Genomic DNA, 24998 nt, shown 5'->3' on the forward strand with positions numbered 1-24998 from the left:
ATGTTTCCAAACGAACCTCGGCTGGAGTCACTCAAAAGCAATAAATTAGATAATTCGCCACCATTTAGCTGCACGTAAATTCCGCACGCTCGTTAATGCTGTTTGAGAGGCATGGAAGTGCACGACCAACGCTCGGAGTCGAGAGTTGCTTGTGGTTATACCCCGGCTCAACGACAAGAGTTATTGAAAGCATAATTTCCTAGAGAACTTCACGTCGTCGCCGACGAACGTCCTTCTGCTCCTCGGCTCATATCGGTTCCAAATGGGCGAACTCATCACATCGTTGCCGATGACGACGGCGACGACCACGACTGCAGTAAGTGCACTGAGGGCCATTGAGGTACCTAATGCCTACTAAAGAGGTGACGCGACGAAAACGTCATGATTACACGTCTGCGGAGGGCGGTGGCACGCGGCGATGGAAAGCGCCATGTTGCACAACTATGGTACCGCCGGTTTTTCCGCCCAAGCGTGAGATCCGACTAGTCAGTAATAAGGGTAAGCAGCGCCAGCGTGCAGTGGTTTTAGTACAAGTATAATATCGATCTTGATTCAATTGTTGTGATAGTTACGACATAAATTTATTACTGGAACAATACCTAAATTATGACCTCAATTAGCATTATTTAAGCAGACGTAATAAATGTCATAACACAGTGATACATATAGGGCGACAGCTAGGCTTAATCTTACAGTCCGACCATTGCTGATTTTCGTTTCAACCGTTGTATAGTTCTGCCACCGTTCCAAATGTTCTAGCTATAACATCCAGGTCATCCGCAAAACAGACAAATTAACTGGATTTCGTGAAAATCGTGCCCCGGCTGTTGAGGCCGGCTCGTCACATAATGTCTTCCAGGAAGATATTGAAAAGCTTTTATATGAGAGTTCATTATCTTGCCGTAGCTCCTGGCGTGATTCGAATGAACTAGACAGATCTCACCACATAGGGGCTGTCCATAAACCACGTGGTTATTTTTTTTGGGACTTTTCCCACCTTGATGAGCTCAGCTCCGATACCATCCTTTCCATCCTTAACTTCCCTGAACATGAGAGTTGGGTCATTGATGCTCTCTGTTGTATTGACGCATTTCGTTGAACCCATGGTAGAGCTTCCGTGTTTCTTGGGACAAGGGCAGCAGTTCCATTTCTTCGCACTTCGTATCTTGCAGACGACGCTTTTTCTCCCGAAAGACACCTCCGGCTGCTGTTTCCGCTTCGGTTTGTATCGTTACATGTTCTGCCGGGTTCCATGCTGCAGCATTACCGCATGTACCGCATGTCGAGCCATTCGTTCCATCGACCCGATTCCACGTATTCGACGGTGCTGTCGGCTGCGTCGTTGATGGCTGCTTCAACTGTACTCCCGCTGTCCTCTAGAGGGGCCACATCGAGCTTATCCTCGCCTGGCAATGCAGTCCCGAGATTCTGCGCGTATGCTGAAGCAACATATGATTGCTTTGCTTCAGTGCGCCGACCTAGATGAGACCACCACTGAGGAAGAAGTCAAAGCAACAATGTAGGAGCAAATGGAGATTGGAAACGTGGCAATGTCTGCGCTATTAAGAAGTGGACCTTCCGGGATGACAGATCACGGTGATCAAGCTATCGGTTAATGCTGCTGACAAGGCATTGCGAATCGTCAAACTGAAAGTCGGTTGGTCAGCGTGCTCATTGAGTTTATCTCAACAACTGCAGGTATGCTTCAGATGCCAGGAATTTGGCCATCTGGCACGAAACTGTAGGGGACCAGATAGATCAAAAGTGTGTAAGAGATGCGGAGAGGTCGGCCACAAAGCACAAGAGCGTAAGAAGCCACCAAAGTGCATCATCTTTGGAAATGTGGGGCGTAGCTACTACTTTACAGGTGGGCTCAAAGTGCTTTGCGTTCAAACAGGCTATGTCAAAATAGGAAATACAAATTAATCCCAACTACTGTGATACTGCGCAGCAACTAGCTGTGGCAATCCACGAAGGGAACGAAATGAGAAGTAGAAACCATCTCAGATCCACACCACACCCTATCCCATCCGGAAAAGGTAAGTGGATAGCGAATGAAGCTGGTACCGCGGCAATTTGGATAATTGGATGATATCCCGTACATGAAGTAGTGTATCACGCACTAGAGGGTTTTGTGATAGTCAAGGTCAACGGTTCCTACATACATATATGGCTGCTGGATGCTAGACCGTTTCAATCAGGTGCTCGATCAAATCATAAAGAAACTTGAAGGTCAGTCATCGTTGTCGGTGATTTGAATGCCTGGACGGTTGAGTGGGGATGCCGTCTCCCAAACCCCATAGGTTGGAGCCGGCTGAAAGCACTATCCAGGTTAAACGTAGTTCTAATCATGCAGCAAGGCAGCTTGTATGCAAAAACTCTGTATTAACGCGGATGCATATCCATGGGGGATGCCTATAGAGTGGCTATGGCAAGGATTGAAGGCTCGGTCGCACCATCCGAAAGGTACCCATAAAAACTGAGGACTATAATAGAAGGACTGTGTCCGAAAAAATGCCAAGATGGGGTAAAATGGCCCAACTCATAAAATCATTCCTGAATGGGACTTGATCATTTCTATAGGTGAATGGTGTCAAAATATGTTTGCATCGAACATTATTCTAGAAGCTAGGCCACTAAACCCACGAAAAATCTTTTGATTTCCAAATGAAAATTGGCAACTTCCGGTTTTTCGTGCTTGCAATTAAGGTTTTTTGGTGATTTTATTACCTGCCAAGTGTTTCCAACGAGATTGAGGCACACATGGAGACGCATGGTTGTTGATCTCTACGCTTTTCATGTTAGGGGTCATTCAAATATTACGATCATCGTTTTGCGGGGAGTGGGGTAACACTCCATTTATTGAGTTAACGAAAAAAGCGGGACAGAGGGGGAAAAGGAGTCGAAAATGCCCGAAAACTGATGGACGTAATTTTTGAATGGCAGATGGTGGTTTTGCACCACTTCCGTTTTACGAATCAGTTTTTAAATTCGCTAAAAATCAAAGAAAATGTAATAGTTTAGTTAATAGTTTTGCTGAAGTATCGAGCAAATATTGTCTAGTTGCTGTTACCACTTTGAAAGTCTAACAAATGAGGCTAATTTTCATTGAAAACGATGAAAGTTTGAAAAATGGCATCTTACCCCACTTGACCCTAATGCACATGATTGGAGCGTAGTATATCCCACAAGTTTACATGACATATCACGTAAAAGTCATAAAATATCATGTCATGTAATTCAGCATGACTCTGGGTGTTTACATGACATACCGTCTACCCCCGTTGGTTTGACCTCATCTAATCTGAACACTTTTTAATTTTACCCCCTCTAATCTGCACATCGTTCAAACTAAAAATGGTTCAAACGTTATTCTGCTCATGGAACGGCGTGAAACGGAACGCAGAATCAAAACAAAACAGCAAAACGGGTTACCATCAGTGTGTTTTTCGATGCCCACAGGGTTACTAGAAGTTCAAATTAAGAAATGAACCCCGTTGGTTTTCATGAGGTGTCTTTCAAACCAACGGGGGTAGACGGTATAACACAAATTTACATGATATATCATGTAAACCATCATAACATTAAGTTTACATGACTAAAATGAAGTTTACATGACGTGTAAATCTCATTATTTTTATCTGTGCGTGTACGGGGGAGGACAAGTGGGATTCCGTTACTTCCACGGTTTCTCGAATCGTACTTGAACTACAGAGAAAATTGTGAGTCGAACAACAGCTAGTTGAGATGGTTCACCTTTGCCTTCCAGGAGCTTGAGTCCAACGGGTAGTCTAAGTACTAGCCAGGACCCGAGCCTCCGGGGAAGAGTGAACAGCTTAAGGCGGTAGCACGTGGAGCGCTTACTCATGTACGGAGTCACCCCCCTTCTCGAAGTCATTCCTAACAGGCGTACCGCGAAGGTAAGGAAGATAGAGAAAGAGGTTTTAGTGTCGACCCCACACAACCCAAGGAACCACCTCTTGGGTATCTGTAATAGTTATTTATGTAACGAGGTGCGAAATGATGATTTTTACAGCACGAGTTGTACATTTATCCAACGAGGCTTGCCGAGTTGGATAAATACGACGAGTGCTATAAAAATCGAGTATTGCAACGAGTTGCACACAACATTTTTTGCAATGAAAGAAAAATTTTCATTAGAAAAGGATAGTTTCAATCAATATCATCGTGCTTCACGGTGGTTGAATGGGACCGGCCAAGTGCTTTATCGTGCAAGACACAACAATTTTGATCAAGCATGCCGTGTTATACCCGTCACAGTTTTTCAAGCTCTTGCCGTGGAAACTGAGGTCAGACTACGGTTGTCAATCAAACAATTGCATTATGATTCATAATGCAACCGAAATGAGTTGCATTATGAACTATAATGCAATTGTTTGGTATCGTGCGGAAAAGTAGACCGTTACCTCACCGAAATGGCAAGTATAAAGTACAATATTATAGTGGCGAGTTGCAAAAAAGTAGATTTCCACTTTATATATAAAAAAATAATAAAAAGACGCGTGAGAGTTGGTAAGCAGCTGGAAAGTGGTAGCTGGATTGGGACAGTACCGCGAATCGCAGGTTGACCCACCGACTTATTCCAAACGTATCATTGGAGATACACTAAGAGATACATAGAAAACATGGAAAAGTCAACTTTCACCTGAGCTTGAGCTTGATTGATCGCCCGTGGATGCTGCTATCGTCAGTATCGCCAGTCCACCTACACTCACACTAGGAACCATGACATCTGCCGGGGATTAGCAGGCATCTTCAGTGTTTGAATGTTGGTGATCTTCTGTTTGTAGGCGACAATGACGCCCGCCACGTCAGGTTGCACGGCAAATGTGGGGAATGGGAAGGAAGTCATGTTTGCAATCATTTATATCCACAGCAGAGCGAATATACCTCTGAGTCTGCACAAATTCATGGGAATTTCGGAGTGTTGACGGGATATTGTTGGCAAAGGGTTCCCACATGGTGCGTGGATGCCAGGCGTAATGTGAAAAATTAGTATGTTTATTATTGTGAAGGTAATGCGGCACAGTTCGTTTGATGGCATAACTTGTTGACGTTATCTGATAGATTAATACAGTGAAAGTTGAAAGGAAGGGAACCGGCCTTTTCAACGCGTTTCTGTTCTAGCGATGGATATGGACATGTATATATATACATAAGTTTATATGAAGAGAGGAGGGAGAAAATATATAGAAAAAACAAAGTAGGAGAAAAACGACGGGCCAGAGATTGAACCCAGAACATTCTGCAAACGAATAAGAAGCGGTAGCCACTAGTCCACCAAACCCGTCATGGAGAAGTCAACTTTCACCTGACACAGTTTCTGTCAGTTTATGGATGTTTCAAGAAGTACCTCCATAGATTTGGCCATGCCCAACCCGCCCGTGTTTTTTGTCTGTCCACGGTGCAGTACAGCACGCAGTGCTAGCGGACAGTGCTGAAAATTTGAGCACCGTCAACATCGTAGTGGAAATGTACCAGAAGGTCGAAACCTGTAATGCAGTGAGTCAGACCAGAGGAGTTACGCAGATTATGCCTTCGCTGCAAAAAAAAGACGACATGAAGACCAGAGGACGTTGAACCGCGACCGGAATAGGCTTGATCCACCGTCAGGGACAAGACCGTGTAGATCGTGACGAATTGCTGCGTTTTTGGTCGTCTAGGCGCCAGTGAATCGGAAGCCAATCTCTAACTAGAATCACAAAACCGACCAGACCTGGAGAGATAGGTTCGGGAGAGCTTCCGTCGCCGGAAAAGTCTTCGTCGGAGTAGGATCGATCCATCGCCGAGGACTTCCTGAGTAGCGAGTGATCGTTGTGAATTGTTTGTTTGGGTCAACGAAGCGACTACGAACCGATGTTATCGCTGCTTCTTGAAGGGTGTGTGCACCGGTTGCCCCAGCTTAAGATGTACTAACAAGAGCCGAAGGGCTTCGATAAGTCCTCAAAACACCCTGAAACATATTTGTAAACAGCATATAATTCAACGAACCGATTTGCAATAATTTTCGAAAAAAGGCACCCTTCTCAGAAGTTAGGTGAGGAAAATTTTGTCGATGTAGAACTTAATGATTCACGACATCCAGCGTATGGACAAAATATCATTCAATAATAAAAATATCCTGTCAAATTTCGGCTATCTCAGTCATACACTTAATTAGACGTTATATGTTTATTTTACCCGACGTGTCGGCCATTGGGTGTGGCCTTTTTCAAAGGAAAAATGGTTTCTCGTCTTCGTCTTAAAGATTTTGCTGTTCTGCTTGTCGTGTGGTCATGGTTTTGCTTAATTGTACAATTTTTTTCGTTTACACTTTTACTTATTTGTCACAGGGTTTTGTCTAGTGTCTAGTAGTCTTTTGCCACTAGACAAAACCCTGTGACAAATAAATAAAAGTGTAAACGAAAAACTTTGTACAATTAAGCAAAACCATGACCACACGACAAGCAGAACAGCAAAATCTTTAAGACGAAGACGAGAAACCATTTTTTTTTTTTGACAGTTCGCGCGTTATCGCTTATCCCAACGATCGAGAACCGATGGGTTGAGCCACGGTGGCTAAACAGATCTAAATCTGTACCGTAGATGGACGCAGTGGACTAGTCAATTAATTGCTGTTACAGCTAATATATGATTTGTAGGTGGTATCCATCCAGTAGTTCCTTCCGTGGTTTTTAGATTCCTCTAAGATTTTTTTTTCTAGAATTCCCAGAAGCAATTTCCGAAAGGAAGTTTTGGAGGAAACCAAGAAAAAACTCCAGCGGAGATTGGTTACAAAGATGATGGAGGAATTCCTTAACAAATTGTTGTACACACCTAGAAAATATCATGTAATTTTAAGTGTCCTGAACCTGATATATACGAGCATCTTCAAAAACACAAATTTAGAGGTTATAACATGTAAATTTACGTCTTTCAAGACACCCCAAAATAAAACTTATTTTTTCTTATCGTCTAGCAATCGCTAGAACCGATTTGACAGATAAAACATAGAAAAGAAAAATATTGTCATGCATGGGATTCGAACACCGGATCTGCTGATCGTGAGCCACGTCGCTTCCCTCTCGGCTATTTCACCGAGTTAGAAGGTGGCTGATGAACGTGATACTGATTCTACGTTTCTGGTGAAACGAATTTGTTGACATCTACCGCAACCAACCAGCACTTACATGATGCGCGTGAAATTGAGTCCAATTTGTGATTCAGTCTTGAAAACGTTTACGTGTTTTGGTGATTCCGTTTCGTGGAATTTTCAGAATTTCTAAGTGTGTAGGCACTCCTCAAGGAGCTCCGGTAGCAATTTCGTAAGTAACTCCTTGAGTAACTCCAAAGGAACATCTGGAAAAAAAAATCCATAATAGATTTCCAGAGGAATTCCAGAAGGAATGCAAAAAGAGATCCAGAAAAGAGTTCCTACACACTTAGAAAAAATGACGGATTACGGTAAAATTTTACCGTAATCTCAACAGCTGAACGTACGGTAAAAAGTTCGGTAGTTTTTCAAATCACCGAACGTACTGTGAATCTCAGGAAAATGCATCTGTCAAAATTACCGGAACGTCCGGTACTTTTTACAAATTTACCGTAAAAATCGCAGAACGTTCGGTATGTTTGTTTACGAATATCACTGAACGTACGGCAAATTTTACAAATGATCCGTAAATATTACCCAAGTAACACACTTGTCACAAAAGAGTCGCGGCAGCGCAGGTTTTTGTTGCACAGAAGTCACTGTGACTTACTTCTAACAAATAAATACTTACTTGCTAGAAGTATGTCACAGTGACTTCTGCGCAACTAAAACCTGCGCCGCCATGACTCTTCTGTGACAAGTGCGTTATTTGGGTACCGACCGTACGGTAGTTTTTCACAAATTCACGGCGATTTTATGAGAGCACAAAAAACCTCTATTTCATAAAAATGTCGATCATTGGATTGAATACACGGCCTTCTGATCAGGAACCACATTTGCTACCACTGTACAAGAGAGTCTTGCTTGAAGATGGTGCGCAAATTCTTATAGAACTGATGCTCAAAGCTGCCGGCGTGGCTGTCAAACGCATTTTACAGTAGTACGGTAAAATACTGCCATCACCGGTCTGTTCGGTAAAATATTCACAGATCTCCTGTAAATTTGTCTGATTTCATCTGTTCTTCGGTGATTTCTTAGAATTCACCGATTTTCTCCTGTAATTTCATCGATTTCGCCGTGATACTGTAGTTTGCTTGTTTACAGACCAGTTTCGGTGATTTTTTTTCACCGAAGACTGTAATTTATTCTAAGTGTGTAGTGGAATCCTGGAAGGAGTTGCTTAAAAAAATCCAAAAGCAGCTTCGAACAGTATCCCGGAAGGAGTTTCCAGAGGTATGCCAGAAGAAGTTCCTGGGGGGATCCCTGAAAAAGTTCTTGGAGGAATTCCGGAAGGAGTTCCCGAAAGAATCGCAATAAAAGTTCCTGGAGGTATCCCGGAAGAGATTCTTTTAAGAATCCAGAAGACCCGTAGTGGGAATTCCTGGAGGAATCCTACAAGGAGTTCTTGAAACAATTCCGGATGTAATTTGTGATAGATTCCAGTAAAAAAATACTGGAGGAATCCTGGAAGAAATTCTTGAAAAAATACCATAAGTTTTTAAAGAATTCTCGGAAGAAGTTCCAAGACGAATTTTGGTAGGAGTCCCAGGTAGAATCCAAAAACGAGTTCATGAATATGAACGAATCTAGAAAGCAGATCCTGGAAGAACCCTGAAATAATTTCACGGAAATAAGGTCTGGGACCATTTGACCAGCAGTACCTATTTTGGGCACTTGCTGCTATAACCCAGTGAATTTCAAACAGATTGACTTGAATTTTTGTACATGGCCAGATAGATCGTGTTTCAAAAATCAAGTCAATCGGTTCAAAATTGACTGAATTATAGAAGCAAGTGCCCAAAATAAGTGCTCAAATGGTCCCAGACCCTATCTTGGGGGGAAAACCTGGAAGAGTCCTGAAAGAAGTCCCTGAAAGAATCCCGGAAAAAAATGTGGAGGAATACCGAAAAAAATCGTTATAAAAGGAATCCCGGAAGCAGTGCTACACGAATCCCAGAAAGAATTCCAGGAGGAATTCCGGAAATAGTTATTGCAAGAAGAAGTTCCTGGAGGAATCCTGGAAGAAGTTATTGGAGGAATACCGGAAGAAGTTTTTGGAGGATTACTGGAAGGATTCCACAAGTGATTCTCAGAATTTCTAGAGAAATTCCTGAAGAAATCTCAAAAGAAACTCCTGGACGAATCTCGCATGAAGTTCCTAGAGTAGTCCTGCAGGGATCCCTGCAGGAATTTTGGAAGGAGATCTTGCGGGAATCTCGAAGTTATGCAACTCAGGAAATTACTTCTGGAGGAATCCCGGATGGTGAATTTCCTGGAAACCTCCTTGAAAAAACTTGTGGTGTTATACCGTAAAGACCAATGGAAGGAATCTGCAAAAAAAGTAGTATTTCATACCACACTGATGACTCGTTTCAGGAAACATCCTAGTAATCATCACACTCAGTGCGATGGTGCCGATTGTCACCGTACTAGCTTGTCGAGATCCGATAACGTCTTGTCTGACACCAGTCGCCATCATCATATTATTCACCATCATAGTCGTATAGTCGCACACCTGTCTGCGCTAGCAGAAAGGGGTTCATAAGGCAAGTAGCATTAGTATAGCGTGTAGCGTGTAGCAGCAGTGGTCATTATTTGTCATCGGCATCATCATTATGCCGGAGGCAATGCCTTCGCCCTTCAGGGGCGCACCGCCCGATGGGATCTTGGATGGGACATTAGCTCTATGAAAGAATGGACTGTCAACCGGTAGTGGTTAACCACATTATTGCTACCGAAGGTGTATTATTGCGCTGCACTACTGGTCGGGTAATGGATCTTTTATGACAATTGCTTTCGCACTAGCGTTTGATTACACAGCGCAACATTTTTTTGTCTCAAGAGCAAACTTATGTGTCTCCGAAGGATTTTGGGCCGCTGAATCCGAATCCGGGCTCAGATTTGCTCTAACACGTCACAATTTTGAGCTATACCTCAATTTATAGGGTAAAATTTGCGATTTTGGGCTTTTTTGACTGCAAGCCATTAAGCTTGGAAATATTTTTTTTAAGCAATCAAAAGGTGAATTGGTCAATTAACATCTAAATTAACGACTCATGCAAAATATTTCGTTTTACCTAATCAAATTTGATAGATTTAAGCATTTTATGTCACTATGAAAACTTGCATGCAACTTTTGGAGGGTGACTTGTATGGGAAATATCGTACCTTACATAAATCGCTTAAAACTATTAAATTCGATTTGGTAAAATGAAATATTTTGCATGAAACGTTGATTTAGATGTTAATTGGCCAATTAACCTTTTGATTGCTTAAAAAAATATTTCGTTGCTTAATGACTTGCAGTCAAAAAAGCCCAAAATCGCATATTTTGCCCTATAATTTGAGGTATAGCTCAAAATTGTGACGTGTTAGAGCAAATCTGAGCATGGATTCGGATTCAGCGGGCCAAAATCCTTCGGAGACACATAAGTTTGCTCTTGAGACAGACAAAAGGTTAATTTTTGTTACGCTGTGTTATTGAGGGGGTTATTGTTCCGCCAGTGCCCGCCATGTGCAATGACCGGGAAGGAAATTTGCTGACAGACAAAACAATGGTGGCAGCCAGGTGGAAGGAGCACTTCGAAGATTTGTTGAATGGTAGCAGCGAAGGAGCACCCAGGAACAGGATTAACATAATGGATGACAGTCAAGCAGTGGAACCACCAACACTGGATGAGGTTAAAAAGGCCCTTAAGGAGCTGAAAAACAGCAAGGCTGCTGGGAAGGACGAGATCCCGGTCGAACTTCTTAAGCACGGAAGCGAGCAGCTACATCAATCAATCCATCAGATTATATTAAAGATTTGGGAGGATGAAGAATTGCCCACCAGTTGGCTGGATGGCCTCATATGCCCAATCAAAAAGAAAGGGCTCAGACTAGAGATAAGATACTGTCGCGTATCCTGTTCAACAGACTGCGACCTCTTGAGGAGTCCTTCGTCGGCGAATACCAGGCTGGTTTTCGTGAGGGCCGATCAACGACGGATCAAATGTTTACCCTGCGGATGATCCTAGATAAATTTCGGGAATATAACTTGCAGACTCACCATCTGTTCATTGATTTTAAAGCAGCGTACGATTCAGTGAAAAGAAATGAGCTTTGGCAGATAATGTCAGAACATGGTTTTCCGGCGAAACTAATTAGGCTAATACGCGCAACGCTGGATGGATCAAAATCAAGTATTCGGATCGCGGACGAAGTGTCTACGTCGTTTGTGACCTTGGATGGATTGAAGCAGGGGGATGCTCTTTCAAATTTATTGTTCAACATTGCACTCGAAGGAGCGATTAGGAGGTCAGGCGTGCAGAGGAATGGCTCTATCATCACACGGTCGCACATGCTCCTCGGTTTTGCGGACGATATTGATCTCATCGGCATCGATCGTAGGGCAGTGGAGGAAGCTTATGCTCCTCTGAAGAGAGAGACAGCGAGGATAGGCTTGACGATTAACTCTACCAAGACGAAGTACATGATAGCGGGTAGAGACAGAAGCAGGTCTAGTGGTGTTAGTGCTGAGGTAGTGATTGATGGGGAAGTGTTTGAAGTTGTTGAAGAATTTGTTTATCTTGGAACACTTGTGACATGTGACAATGACGTTTCCCGTGAAGTGAAAAGGCGTATTGCAGCTGCGAATAGGGCCTTTTACGGATTGCGTAGCCAGCTTAGGGCCCGTAACTTGCAAACGCAAACAAAATTCGCTCTGTATAAGACGCTGATTCTTCCGGTTGCCCTCTACGGTCACGAAGCGTGGACGTTAAAGGAGGTAGACCGAAAAGCTTTTGGAGTTTTTGAGCGCAAAGTGCTGCGGACAATTCTCGGTGGGAAACAAGAAAATGGAATGTGGCGCAGACGCATGAATCACGAGTTGTACCAAGTGTACGAAGATGCGAATATTGTGAAACGTATAAAATACGGCAGACTTCAGTGGGCTGGACACGTAGTGCGAATGTCGGAAGAAAGAATAGCGAAAACAATATTCAGCAGAGAACCCGGTAGAGGTAGGCGACTTCGTGGGCGGCCGCGAACTCGCTGGCTGCACGCGGTTGAAGAAGATCTACGATCCCTACACGTTCGGGGAAACTGGAGGAACTCCAGTTGGTGCTCTACTATACGCTCGGCATTGGAGTAAAGTTACTTTGTAGCCAACAAGGTACAGTAAGGACCCGATTTTGTCAGCCCCTGGTAACATTTTGGGCTGACAAAATCGGGTACCTGACAAAATCGGGACATTTTTTAAAATCATTTTTTTATTCATGAAAAATTGTTGTGAGCACGTCAGAGACGGAGATAGGTGTTAAGAGTCTGCTTTGGATTCGTTCAAATATTACGTAACGCCAAAGAGGGGGCGGGTCTAGCGCTGTGTTACGCTTCAAACAAAATTTCAAAATATCTCTTTGATAAATAGTTACGCCCGGGGAGAGATACTGGATAGAGTCTAAATTTGCTAAATTTTGCGTTACGTAATATTTGAACGAGCCTTTTGTGGTAAAAAAATCAAATGGGTGTTAAGGACTCAGAAAAAAATGGTATTTGGTAAAGTTAACATTCAGTGCTTTTTTACAGCAGAACTATTAAATCTTTTATTTATTTTTCTTCTTGTCATAACAGCCCTTATGGAACACAGTCTTCTCCTATCTTATAGCAATTGTGGTCTACTGAAAACAGTTGTCACTGGTTAGCGCCGCTTAAATCATAACATCTAACTTTAGCTGTCAACGAATGAAAATGAACCAACATCTGATTGACTAGTATAGACACTCATATTGCCCGAATTGGCTACGTTTCCGCTGCCTTTCCACTTTAATTACCAGGGCCTAATCTCTAAACAATCTCTGGAGTAATTTTTGAATAAATTTTGGGAGAATTTCTGGAAAACCTTTACAAGAGCTCCGGATAAATCCCTTAACCCTTCAGCGCGTGCTGTTGTAAAAAGCACAACACTACCAAAAAACCTCGCTTTTCGTGTACAGCGCGAGCGCAGTTTCGGTTGCCTGATGGCGCGCGTTCTGGAAGGTTGAGTTTGATTCCTTCCGAATGAATCCTTACTGTAATCTCCGTGGAAATCCCTAGAGGCATTCTAGGAGCATTTTCTGAAAAAATCATTGAAAGAATCCCTACTGCAGTCTTTGAAGAAATCTCCTTGAGAAATCCATGGAGGAATTCCTGAAAAAAGTACTGTGGAAATATCTGGAGCAGTTTAAGGAGAAATTACTGCTAAAACGAGGTAACGCTGGAAAAATCTCAAGAGGGACCACCGGAAAATCCATAGATGATGCCCAATAGAGAAATCTAACAGAATAATCATAGTGAAATCTCTTAAATAAATCCTATATGCGTAGGGGTTTTTTGACGATCAATGATACCTTTTTTATTATTTGACCATCACATTTCGTAAACAGCAATGTCTTTTTCCATTTGGGAAATTCGTGCCTTCCGTAGATTTATTCATGGACTAATGCACGGAGTAATTCATATAGGAATTATTGTAGAAATATCTACAGAATTCTCTGAATACATCACTAGAGGAGTTCCTGTAGAAATTACTGGATAAAGTCCTACATGAATACCAGCACGAATTTCTGGAGGATTCTGGAGGAGCAGGATTTCCTGAAGGATTCCCTGGAGATATCATAGGAAGAATGCATGAACAGCTCTTAGGGAAACATCTGAAAGAGTTCTAAGAGGAATTTCCAGAAAAAATTTTGGAGGAACTCCAGCAGAATTTCTTTTTTTTTTTACTTATTCGTTTATTTGGAAGGCTCGGGCGCCACATGGGCATAACTGAGCCGAAATCTTTTGTTTTTACAATGATTTTAAATTTTACAATTTATTACTGCCTTAAAACTATGTTAGTTTGGGAAGCCGAAGTACTCGCGGCTGTTTCGAGGTTAAGGATTGAAGAAGAAACCCAGCAGAATTTCTTGGCCTATCAAAGCAGATATGTATGGACAAATCCCAGTGAGACGTCTTGAATGAATCATTAGGAAAATCCGTGGAAATATCCACGTAGCAATTGTAGGAGGAATTATTGGAGAAATCCTTGAAGAAACCCCTGAATACATCGTTGTAGGAGTTCATGTGGAAATTGGAAATTGTCCTGCAGGAATATCAGCAAAAAGTTTGGAGGAATCCTAGCAGGAGTTCTTGAACGAATCTTAAGAAAAGCTTTTGGAGAAATCACAGGAGGAATGCCTGGAAAAATCTTAACGAGACACGTCTGAATGAATCGTTCTAAAATCCCCGAAAGAATTCCTTTACAAACTTCCGGCGGAATTCTTAGAGAAACACCAGCAAAACACTTACAAGAAATCAAGCAAAAATTTTTGAAGGAATTGTAGCAAGAATTTCTGGGGGAATCCCACCTCGAATTCTTCAAGGGTTTTTAATGGATAAATCGCTGGAATTATTCCGGCAGCAATTTTTGAAGCAATTCAAGCAGGAATTCTACAACACAAATCTCATAATAACACAGAAAGAAATTCTGAAAATTACACGTGACGTAGATATTTGAACGTTTAATTTTCCATTTAATTTCATTCGATTTTACATAAAATAATTTCTTGCACGCAAAGTTGTAAGCAAGCTCCATACTGCAGACCACCTGTAATTTTAAAATCCGATGGAGAATTGTGTTGAATGCGATGGAGGTCAATTTGTTACAGCGAACTCGATGTAACAATTTTTAACTGTGAAGTATGTGGAGCAATCTTAACAAGTAAACCTGGAGTAATCCCAGAGATGCTAAAAAGAAGAAGTTAATTGATTGACTTGTAAACACAACAACAGGTAGCGTTTATTGTTTGTTCCGTTCCAGAAGAAATTAAGAAGAATAGTCTTTAACTCTTCGGAGCCGGGGGACATCATGTATATGACCCCGGCGATGAAACCGATCATAAAAATCGTGTTCGAAATCAGTGAGGTTGCGGCCATACTAGCAATACACTCCGGCTCCAAAGAGTTAAGCTCATATAGCCACATCACGCCCACGTGCAATCAGCAAAACCATGTCGAGGGTGACGAGTTTGATTCCCGGTTATCGTAGAATCCGTTTCATAATCGACAGTTCCTTAACTACCTTGTGCATAAAATATCTTTATGACTACCACATGATAAGCATATGCAAAATAAAAATTGGCTGTGGGGGATCTCAGTTAAAAATTGTAAAAGTTCTCATAAAATACTAAGCTGAGGAGCAGGCCGTGTCCCAGTTGGAACGTTACGCCAAGAGAGAGAGAGCTGGGATCTTTTAGCAATTTAAAACAATATTGGTTTAAAACATTGGTTAGGGTTGTGTGCTAAAATGTCATAAATGTGTTTGTTTGCAAAATAAGTTTGGCCGTTTTCAAAAGTTGCACGAGTTTTGTTCATCGCGTAATTTTTCTATGACGCCTAAAGACATCAACTGCATTCATATTAATAGAAAAATTGAAATTCTGATTGAAAAACACATTTATTTTTCTACTTCCAAAAAGGCTGACAAAATCGGGTCAAAAAGCTGACAAAATCGGGGGTAGACAAAATCGGGGGTAGACAAAATCGGGGGCTGACAAAATCGGGTCCCCACTGTATCAAGGTAGGTATTGTTCCGGTATAGAGGAAACGATGATGTTTGTGGTCTGTACGTTTATAATTCAGCGGGATTGACTGCAATTTCTTACCTTCTATATGTTGTTGTTCGTTATCTGTAATAAGAGAGAAAAAAATTGATGAGAAATGATCTAAACTAATTTAATTACAAAAAAGTGAATGATATCTATCAAACATTATCACTTTCTTTTGAAACTTGTGTAAATTCAGGGGATTCACAGCTTTTTAGCAATAACTGTGAAACTAACATTTTTTCTATTTTTTCTGGTGTTTTAACGATAAATAGGGACAAGGTTGACGCCCTTATTGGTATAAAGTTTCATCTTTGAAGCATGCACATGTTTGGCAGATTGTTATTCTAGTGATTTTTTTTACATTTTTGTTGATTTTCGGAGCTTTACACCCTGAACGAGATATAACCTCTTCCTCCGATTGCTACTGCACTTAACAATGTTGTTTCGACACTGTTTACTGTCTAACATACAAACATATCCAATATTCTTGGAAAAAGAACATCATGATAACAATGCTAACAATCACAACGTGCATCGCCTGACATTCGCGAACTACCCGCCCATAGTGCTCATAAACCAAGAAAATAAAATTACCAACCGGTACCTGTTCATATGCAACTCACATATCTGCAACATGAGCTGCATCATCATCACCGACTGCACTATCGCATTCACTGACTGCCATCGAACCCCACGCAGACATCGCTCAAACCGGTTTCTCTCGCTTGGTTGTCGTCCCGCCGCGCCGTGGCGTCACATCGCAGCAAAACGGCCACTGGGAGCCGGCTTTATTGACCGGGTCGTTGGACAACACGCGGCGGGATCGGTTTCAAGTTCAAGGCGTTTTGCTAATTATTGCTTCGTTCGGTTCCACCGCACCGTGGCGATATCAGTTTTCACTGCAATCGACAGAGGGCATCAGGCAGTTGCATGATGTGGTGGGTCAAACAAATTGTTGAACCTTTCCCAAGTTTTATCGAATTGTTATCCCATACACGACGCCGCCCGGGTGGGATCGTTTACGGATTTAACACTACACCGCAATTAGGGAGATGTTGATCAGCACGCATCCTCACAGCTCTCGCCTCTCACTCGATGAATCGTGTGGTGTGGTTGCGGTTCGAACAGCCGTTAACCCCGATTTCGTGACGGTTTCGTTTCTCCGGAATGGGCGCAGCGCACTCGGGAGGTTTTCGGGGGAATTGGTGTGAAATGAATCGTTTGGGTGAAATGTACTTGTCCAATATTCACCAGTCCATCTTCATTTTAGACAAATATAGATTCGTCGTTTAGCTATATCATTATCAAGGTTCATGCATCTAAAATCATTCTATCTATAATTGCAACATCTGAAACTTGGAGATTACGCATTTCTTACGTCGAGGGTCACTGCATAGTAAAGGATTCTCCTATTTTAAGCTGAAGAGCTATCTCGGAGGTTTTTTGCAACCGAAGACACACGTTCGATTACCTCTTCCGGAATTCGAATTGGTTGCTCGAGGGATAATTTACATGCCATTGTACCCCAATAGTATATTGAGAATGATCCGCTCCAGCACCATTTTCGGCTTGTCGAGCAAACTATATACTTGCAAGATGACCTCTGAGAATAGTACCAGATTATGACGCTACTAAACTTCTGGAAAGACTTCCTCCTCCAGGCATTTTTGCATAGCAAATCTGAACATCCCAGGCATCTCTGCAATGGCTACATTCAAGGTTAGGTTCAGAACTCCGTCTAGACCTGGGGCTTTACCCACGCTATAGGACTTTGCCATTTCTGCAACTTACTCATCGGTGATCCTTTTCTGATAGCCAGACTCAGTCTCCATTTGTCCTACAAAAGGAGGCCAAGGACCAGAATCATGACGCGCAAGGAATCCTCGATATGATCCCCTCCAACATCTCTGGAGACTCAGCCTCCTTGCCCGTAGGCAGATGTGACACAGGTCCACCATACGCTGGTGGTCTCCTATTCCTACGGTGGACTTGTCTAGGCCTAGTCCTAGGTATCGCATGCACCCGAGAGCACAGATACCAAATGGTCACTACCAAGACCAATTAAGTAACGCTCACCAAGGAGTGTCGTCCTAAATACCTCGTCGTTGAAGTATGACATTTTCCATCTGATAAGGCTTGGTCTAATCGCCCCTTCCTCCAACGCTGCCTGCTGTTCTTGTAGTCGATACCTGAGACTCTCAGGTCGATACTGTAGCGAGTAGCCAGGTGGGGGGCACTACGAGTGCAGGTAGGTATCAATCACTCTCCAGTTCGAGCTACTTATTAGGCCAGGACCACAAAAAGTAACGTCGGTGATTGACACCGCTCCGTTTAGGATAAAGACACTATGATTACCAACATTTGCCAGATCGATATCTAGCATATTGGTCAGTGCCTCTAGCAGGATCTGACCCCGCTAGATCGTAACACAGCTTTCCAATTACACGACACAGGCATTGAAGTCACCCGCTATTACCACCGGCCTTCGGCCTGTTAGTTCTGACGTCTGACAGTCCAGAGTTGCAGGATCGATCACCGCAGAGGTGCATAGTAGCGACAGATGGGACCCCGATTTATACACGAATTCCTGGAAGACGTATTTACTAATTCAGTAACAAACTTTGAAAACGACGTATAATCAATGCTACACCATTGATTATACGTCGTTTTCACAATTTGTTACGGAATTGTCCCTATTGCCACCTTTTTGGGCGCATCTGCGTTCCAGTTGCCGTTACCAGTGGATGCCCGGTATTGGCCCGATTTGATGGTGATATCCGCCCCTACTCATCGATTGCCCGATATACACTGGACTGTGACGCAGTGGTTCAGATTTAGCTACGTTATTAGCTCTGCGATATGTCAGCTGTGGCCTAGGCTGTGACTCTCTTGAAGCCCAGGCACATTGGGTCTCCTGTCGAGTGTTAACTGATATCTGATTTCCGGCGAGCCAATAAAGCACTTGGGAGTGTTTGAGCAGCCTTATTGCCTTCACCTTCACATCTTCTATAATAAAGCTTGCTCCTGTCAGAGCCTTTATAGCACCGCGACTTGTGTCCCGGTTAAAGATACTTGAAGCAAAGCTCCGGTGGCTCATGTATGCCCAGTGGAGAGCTTCACTACTTTAACGGAACCACGGCACCCTCATCAAGGATCTCTTCAGCAAACACTTGTAGACGGCGCCCTTGCAGGTTTTATCGTGATTGTGATCGAGTATGATTTCGCCTGTACGAATACGTCTAAAACTGCGAACATCGGAACCAAGATCCACGAGCTGGGCATTGCTTCTAATCACCTTCAAGTCGTCCGAGTACACTAAAACCTCTTTTTACGCAGGTCATTTTTATGCAATTTTAATATCAATATTGTGTATAAGAAAATGTAATAATGACCGACTATGGCAACGGGTGCCAGGGCTCGTTAATAGGAGAGAGCAAAAGAAGGTTGCAGGGGCGTTTCAGGGCTTTGGGGTTTAAGTGGGGTACCAGGAGATTTCAAGAGTGTTTCAAGGGTTTTCAGAAGGTTCCAGAAGAGTTGCAGGAGAGTTTCAGCGGGTCTCAGGGGGTTCCAGGGACATTGTATGGGTTGCCAGGAGGTCTCAACGGCGTCTCAGGCGCGCTTCAAGGGACCTCAGAGGCGTTGCAGGAGGTCTCAGGGGCGTTTCAGGGGGTATGTGTAGGTATCAGGGGCGTTTCAGGGGGTATGTGTAGGTATCAGGGGCGCTTCAGGAAATTCAGGGACATTTCAGAGGCTCCTTGGCGGTTTCAGACGTACAGTATTTTATTACCACAATCGTCGTAATGATTTTACCATCATAGCTAGTGTTGCATACTACCGTGACACTTAAAATTCATGCTTCAAACGATGCATAAATGTTGTTTAATATAACATATGGTGCCATGATTACTACACAAAGGACTCTGAAGTTCCAGTAGTTCTGAAAATTGAGGAAGTATTCGAAGGCATTGCAGTGGATCTCAGGGGCGTTTTAGGGGATCCAAAGGGGTTTCAGAAGAGTACCTACTTGGAGGTATAAGGAGCATTTCAGGAGGTTTCAGGGACGCCGCAGGGGATCTCAGTGGCGTTTCTGGGGCATTCAGGAGGTTTCAGACAGTGAGCAAAAGATTTTCGTTGGGTTTTGGATACGTTACAGGTGCATTTTTGGGGGTTTCGGCGGGTCTCAGATGCGTTACATGGGGTCCAAAGAAATTTTACGGGGATTTCGGGGGCATTTTAGGCATCGCAGCATCTCCGGCTGTTTTCAGAGGCATTACGTAGGCGTTTTCGAGGGTTTGGAGGGTCTTAGGTGAGTAATATGCGATCCGAGGAGGTTTACGGGAGATTTCGGAGGCATTTCAGGATGTTTCAGATCAATTTTGGCTGGTTTTGGATGCGTTTTCGGAGGATGTAAGGTACGTTACATGACTTCCGTGGAAATTTTAGGGGGATGTTGGAGGCATTTTGAGAAGTTTCAGAGGGTTCTCAGAGACAATATCACAAAAACCTTGAAACCTCTTTAAAACCCATGAAATGCATTGAAACGCACCTGAAATTTCTTAACACCAATGTCCTCAAAGTCCAAGAAAACCATTTGAAATATGTACCCCTAAAATCCTTTGGATTTGAAACCCTCATGATACGACCCTGACCAGAAATACCTCTAAACGCCCTGAAATCCCCATTATTAAAACGCCATTGAAATCATCATAATCAATTTGAATTATACTGAAACCCTTTGGAACGCCTTTAAAAGACTCCAGAACCCCGCTGAAATTCACTCGAAATCCTTTTGAAATGCTATCAAATGCTCCTGAAGCGTCTCTGAACATCCTGAAAGCGTTCCTTAAGCCCTCTCTGAAATGCCCCTAAAGTGCCTAGAATTGCCCTTGCAACCTCTTGAACGACCTTTAGGGATTCCTGAGACGCCCCTGTTTCCCCCTTAATTTCCTTGAAACGTCCTTGAAACACCCTTAATACTAATTAAACGCCCCGGATATCACCGCAATCCCATTAAAACACCACGCACGGAGCGCCCTTAAAAGTCTCCTAAAATCCCCTGAAACCACCCTCTGAAACGCCCCTGAAGCCCCCTTTTTTCGGTTCAATGGGGCCTTCCGGTAAACCCCCTTGGCTCCATCTCAAATACCCAGTAGCAAGTCGCGCCCGGGTTGTTGAGCCCGGCTCTTCGTATAACACCGTCTAGGGCGAAGTTGAACAGCAGGCATGAGAGTCCATCACCTTGTCGCAGTCCCCGATGAGATTCGAACGAACTAGACAGATCACCCAAAATCTTCAAGCAGTTTTTTACGTACACCATCTATCGTCGGCTGAGGACCTACCGGTGGTCACAACCTCCTTGACGACTGCATCGTACGCTTTTGCGATTGCTTGCCGTAAGCGATCGTGTCTGGCGTACGCGTTGAACTACCCGAATTCGAAGGCCTTAGTCTGGGTAAAATACGGTAGTTTCAGCTTCAAAGACTGCGCAAGTCTGAGCAAGCTCTGTTTGAGGTCATTGCTGATGTTTGGCTGCGAGGACGCAAAATCAATTATGGAACCAGGATGCTGTGTAGCCATCTCTATGGCAGAAAGGCTACCTCTATTCTTGTTTATGGCCTTCATCCATGATCCTGGGAGCCACCATGCTTGCATCCATGACCATGCTCCCAGCATACTAGTTGAGGAGGAAATAGGGCACTTTGGGCACAGCTACCTTTTCCAGACTTTGCTCTTTTTAGAGAGGACCTAGCTAACCTATTCTTCGCGAAGCAATTATCCACACCACTACCGCTACTAAGTGTATAAGATTTTTTATTGTTATTAGATTGTTAGGGAAGGAAAGAAGGTTGACCGCGTCAGAGCCCGGCATTAACGCGACAAGGGATAAATCACTTCGAGAGGTGTTGCCAGTTCACATGTGTTTGATGCCCTTTACAGGCATGTACCAATCTGATGGAACATATGACGTTATGTACTAGGAAAAACTTGAAAATTAGAAGACACAGAGTGTTGATTATTTAGCAAATTGAGAATAGAAATTGTGAAAAAAAAATCGCACTCTGGTGGGATTTGAACTCACAAACCCGTATTTGTTAGAACGGCGCTTTAGTCAACTAAGCCATAGAACCGAGCTCTCGACGCACACTAAATAGACACCGGTTACACTGGGGTGACTCGGTATACGGAGACTTAGTTCCGGTACTATAAAAACAGAGTGCGAGAGTAAGTCCCGATACTACAAAAACGCTTGTGTAATTAGAAGGCACAATCGCGAGCATATTAAAAGGATGCCATCTAAACCGAAAGATAAATTGAATTGTGAAAATATGAGTGTTCATGGGGAGGGCTCCGGGTCAGTTTGGCTTTCTATTACGCAGCACCGTAATCCGTTCTTGTTCGAATCCCGCCTGAACGCGATTGTTTTCCACAATTTCATCTTTAAATTTGCCAATCAATCATCATTCTGTGTCTTATAATTTTCAAGTTTTTCTCATTTAAACCAGTTACCTCTAAGACATATTTTAACCCCCTCGGGGTTGCATTTTGAAACATTCCCGATTCAAAAACAAAATTTCCCTTGTATGACGCATTTTAGCCCTATCAGCCCCCACGTGTACCTATATACGAAAAATTTGATATTCAAATCAAACTTCGGCACCACGAAGAGTCGTGATTGGGGCAGCTGATGCGACGATGCCGATGATGGTTGTGGGTCATCATCGCCATCAGCTGACGATGAGGTGATGGTGCGTGCCGTTTGAATCACGAAAACCTTTACCCAGTACCTACTCAGTATGTAGTGTTGATAGCAGTCATTATAAAAGTTCGAGCGCGCCTGATTCGCCATGCCACGAGAATGATGTAGCGATTCATGAGTTTACACGATGCCCATCGATAAGGTTGACCTGTCACAGTTTTGTCTTCTCTAGCAACGTACTGATACTGTTTTGTATGCCTAATTGAATAAAGAATGTTTTGCTAGAATTCCACCAAGTTGCACAATTTTCAAACTAGGTAGAAATTCTCTTACTAGTCCTCAGAATAATTCCTGATTAGATTGAGAAAGCACTCAGTCAGTGACTGTCGTATACATCTAACACTCTAAACTATGTTCAATCACACACATGTCCATTCGATTTTTCAATTATCACCTTTTCCATGTTCCAACCTACTTGCCATGTTGTCTCAAACGGTTTACCCATTTTAGTTTGCTTCAAATTCTCAGCACTCCTCGCTCAATCAGTCAGTCATTTCCATTCCGAAATCAGAACTCCCAGTGTGAGACGACGAAAGGTTGTTCAATGTGTACACGTACATACTTCAACGACATCAGTCTAACTGTGTCGATGTTTGCATGGTCTCAGCGAGGGGCTTGGCTCATCCCCATTCATCGAACCAACCACACCGCAGCACCACCGATCGGATACTGTGCTGTGAAAGGTCATCAGCCTCTTCTGTCTGGAAGCCATTGGTTGTTGAACACACATTTCATGACTAATGATTTCTATAGGTTAGGTACCTTTGGCCATGGACAAGCGTTTAGTGCAGACACCTCCGGTGGTAGGTTTTCTGTAATCGAGCGTCGTCCACCACTTGCCGAGGCTGAGGACCGACCGAGACCCACAGCTGATTCGGAGAGGATGATTGCGCTTGCTGTGTGGTTTGAAGAATTAGAAATGTGTGATGTGGTTTGGGGTGGCTTGGTCCCAGAAAGGTATACTTCTTCAGGTTGTTTGGCTTGGCAAAGTCAAGGAGATTTAGTGCAAAGATCCAATCGGTTTGGAGAAATCGGTCATAACTGTTGTTTTATAGGAGCCGGTGGTGAGAGGTTTGGTGATGAAGATTAATTGTTTTTCTTGGTAGGTAAGTGATATCGATGAAGTTGACATTAAGTGTTTTAGGAAAAAAAGTAATCGAAAGTAGAAAGTACGATTATATTATTTTGATGACTACGTATGCTTGGACGTCGAACTAGGTCAACATGTTTCAGACGTTTTTGCTTTGCTCTGCCAAGTTGACTAGGTATTTGACGTCAATTGAGCCATTGGCAAACATACCTACTGTACTATCGCTACTTAGAGTATACATTTAAATTTGCTTGAACAGGGTAATCTAGCGTAGCAGCTGTTTTGTTTTCTAACCGTTCTGTACAATTTGTGGTCGGGCACACACATTTTATATTCTTTATTTATTTATCCTAATTTACAGCTCTGTTGTCCACTATGGCCCTACGTAAGCAATAAAGCATGGTAAAGGCTTTTTTCTCAGCAACTTCAATCCCCAAATCTGCGTAGCACCGGGTGGGCTGCGCGAGCATACTTAGGGAAGATCGGGTAACCAACCCCGGTGGGAGCTTTGGTCGTTGCGTGAAATGGTGGGGGGGGGGGTGTTTGCTTCTTCAAATCTGATACAAGGGTAGAGCTCTAAGCTCAACTGTGCACTGTGCTGCCCTTCTTCGTATGGCAGTCCCATGTTGATTTTCATAGCGCCTACCTTTTGTACTAGGGTTGCTCCCATACTCTTTGCTCATAGCATTTGTAGAGCATTCAAAAAGTATTTTCATTGCTTCCAAGTGAAGGTGCCTCGGCCAGATGAAATGCTAATTAAAAACCGAAAGCTTTGGAGCAAAATAGTTTATGCTACTTCAAGGCAGCTAAGCATTCCAACTGCTTATGTAGGGCAGCAAGCATTTCAAATGCTGGAAACGATCTGCAGTTAGGGCTTAATCAAATGCTTAGTGGTTACCTGGGATAAAATGAATCTATATTTTGTGAAAGAGAGGATAACTACTCAAGATAATGACTGTTAGATTGCGTCATTATATACTAAATATATCTACGTGCATCAAAAAGCATATTTCCCTCCGTTTCTCTATTTTTTTTCTTGTTTTTCCACTCTCATTGGCTGTAACTCATGCCGGAGGGAGTTCTACTGTAGAAATCTGGGGGGAAATCCCTGAAAGTCACAAAAGAAATCCCGCGAGAAATCCCGTTCAGAATCTTTCATAAGATCCTCAAAGAAATAAAAAAAACGAGAAGAATCTTTGAAGGGATTACTGCAAGCATTCTGATATGAATACCTGAAAGAATGCAATGATGAATCCCTGGAGCAATCCTAGCAGGAACCCTCAAAGAAATCCTTTACAAAATCCCGAGAAGGATTATTGAAGTAATTTCACCAGCAATCCCTGAAGAAATGCCGACTAGAATATTTGTCAAATCAAGATTTTTTTAAAGCAACCC

At 43.0% G+C, this 24998-nt stretch overlaps 1 protein-coding gene across 3 annotated transcripts in view; it reads right to left on the bottom strand.

Annotated features, from left to right (window-relative positions):
* LOC109433366 (glucose dehydrogenase [FAD, quinone]) overlaps positions 1–24998 on the bottom strand; it is a 164846-nt gene that overhangs the window by 107944 nt on the left and 31904 nt on the right. For all 3 annotated transcript variants that reach the window (XM_062855860.1, XM_062855859.1, XM_062855861.1), the window contains exon 3: positions 15815–15837. The gene's annotated coding sequence lies outside the window, so the exon portion shown is untranslated. The remainder of the gene's footprint in view (positions 1–15814; positions 15838–24998) is intronic.

This window comes from Aedes albopictus, chromosome 3 (assembly GCF_035046485.1).
Source record: "Aedes albopictus strain Foshan chromosome 3, AalbF5, whole genome shotgun sequence".
Taxonomy (NCBI): domain Eukaryota; kingdom Metazoa; phylum Arthropoda; class Insecta; order Diptera; family Culicidae; genus Aedes; species Aedes albopictus.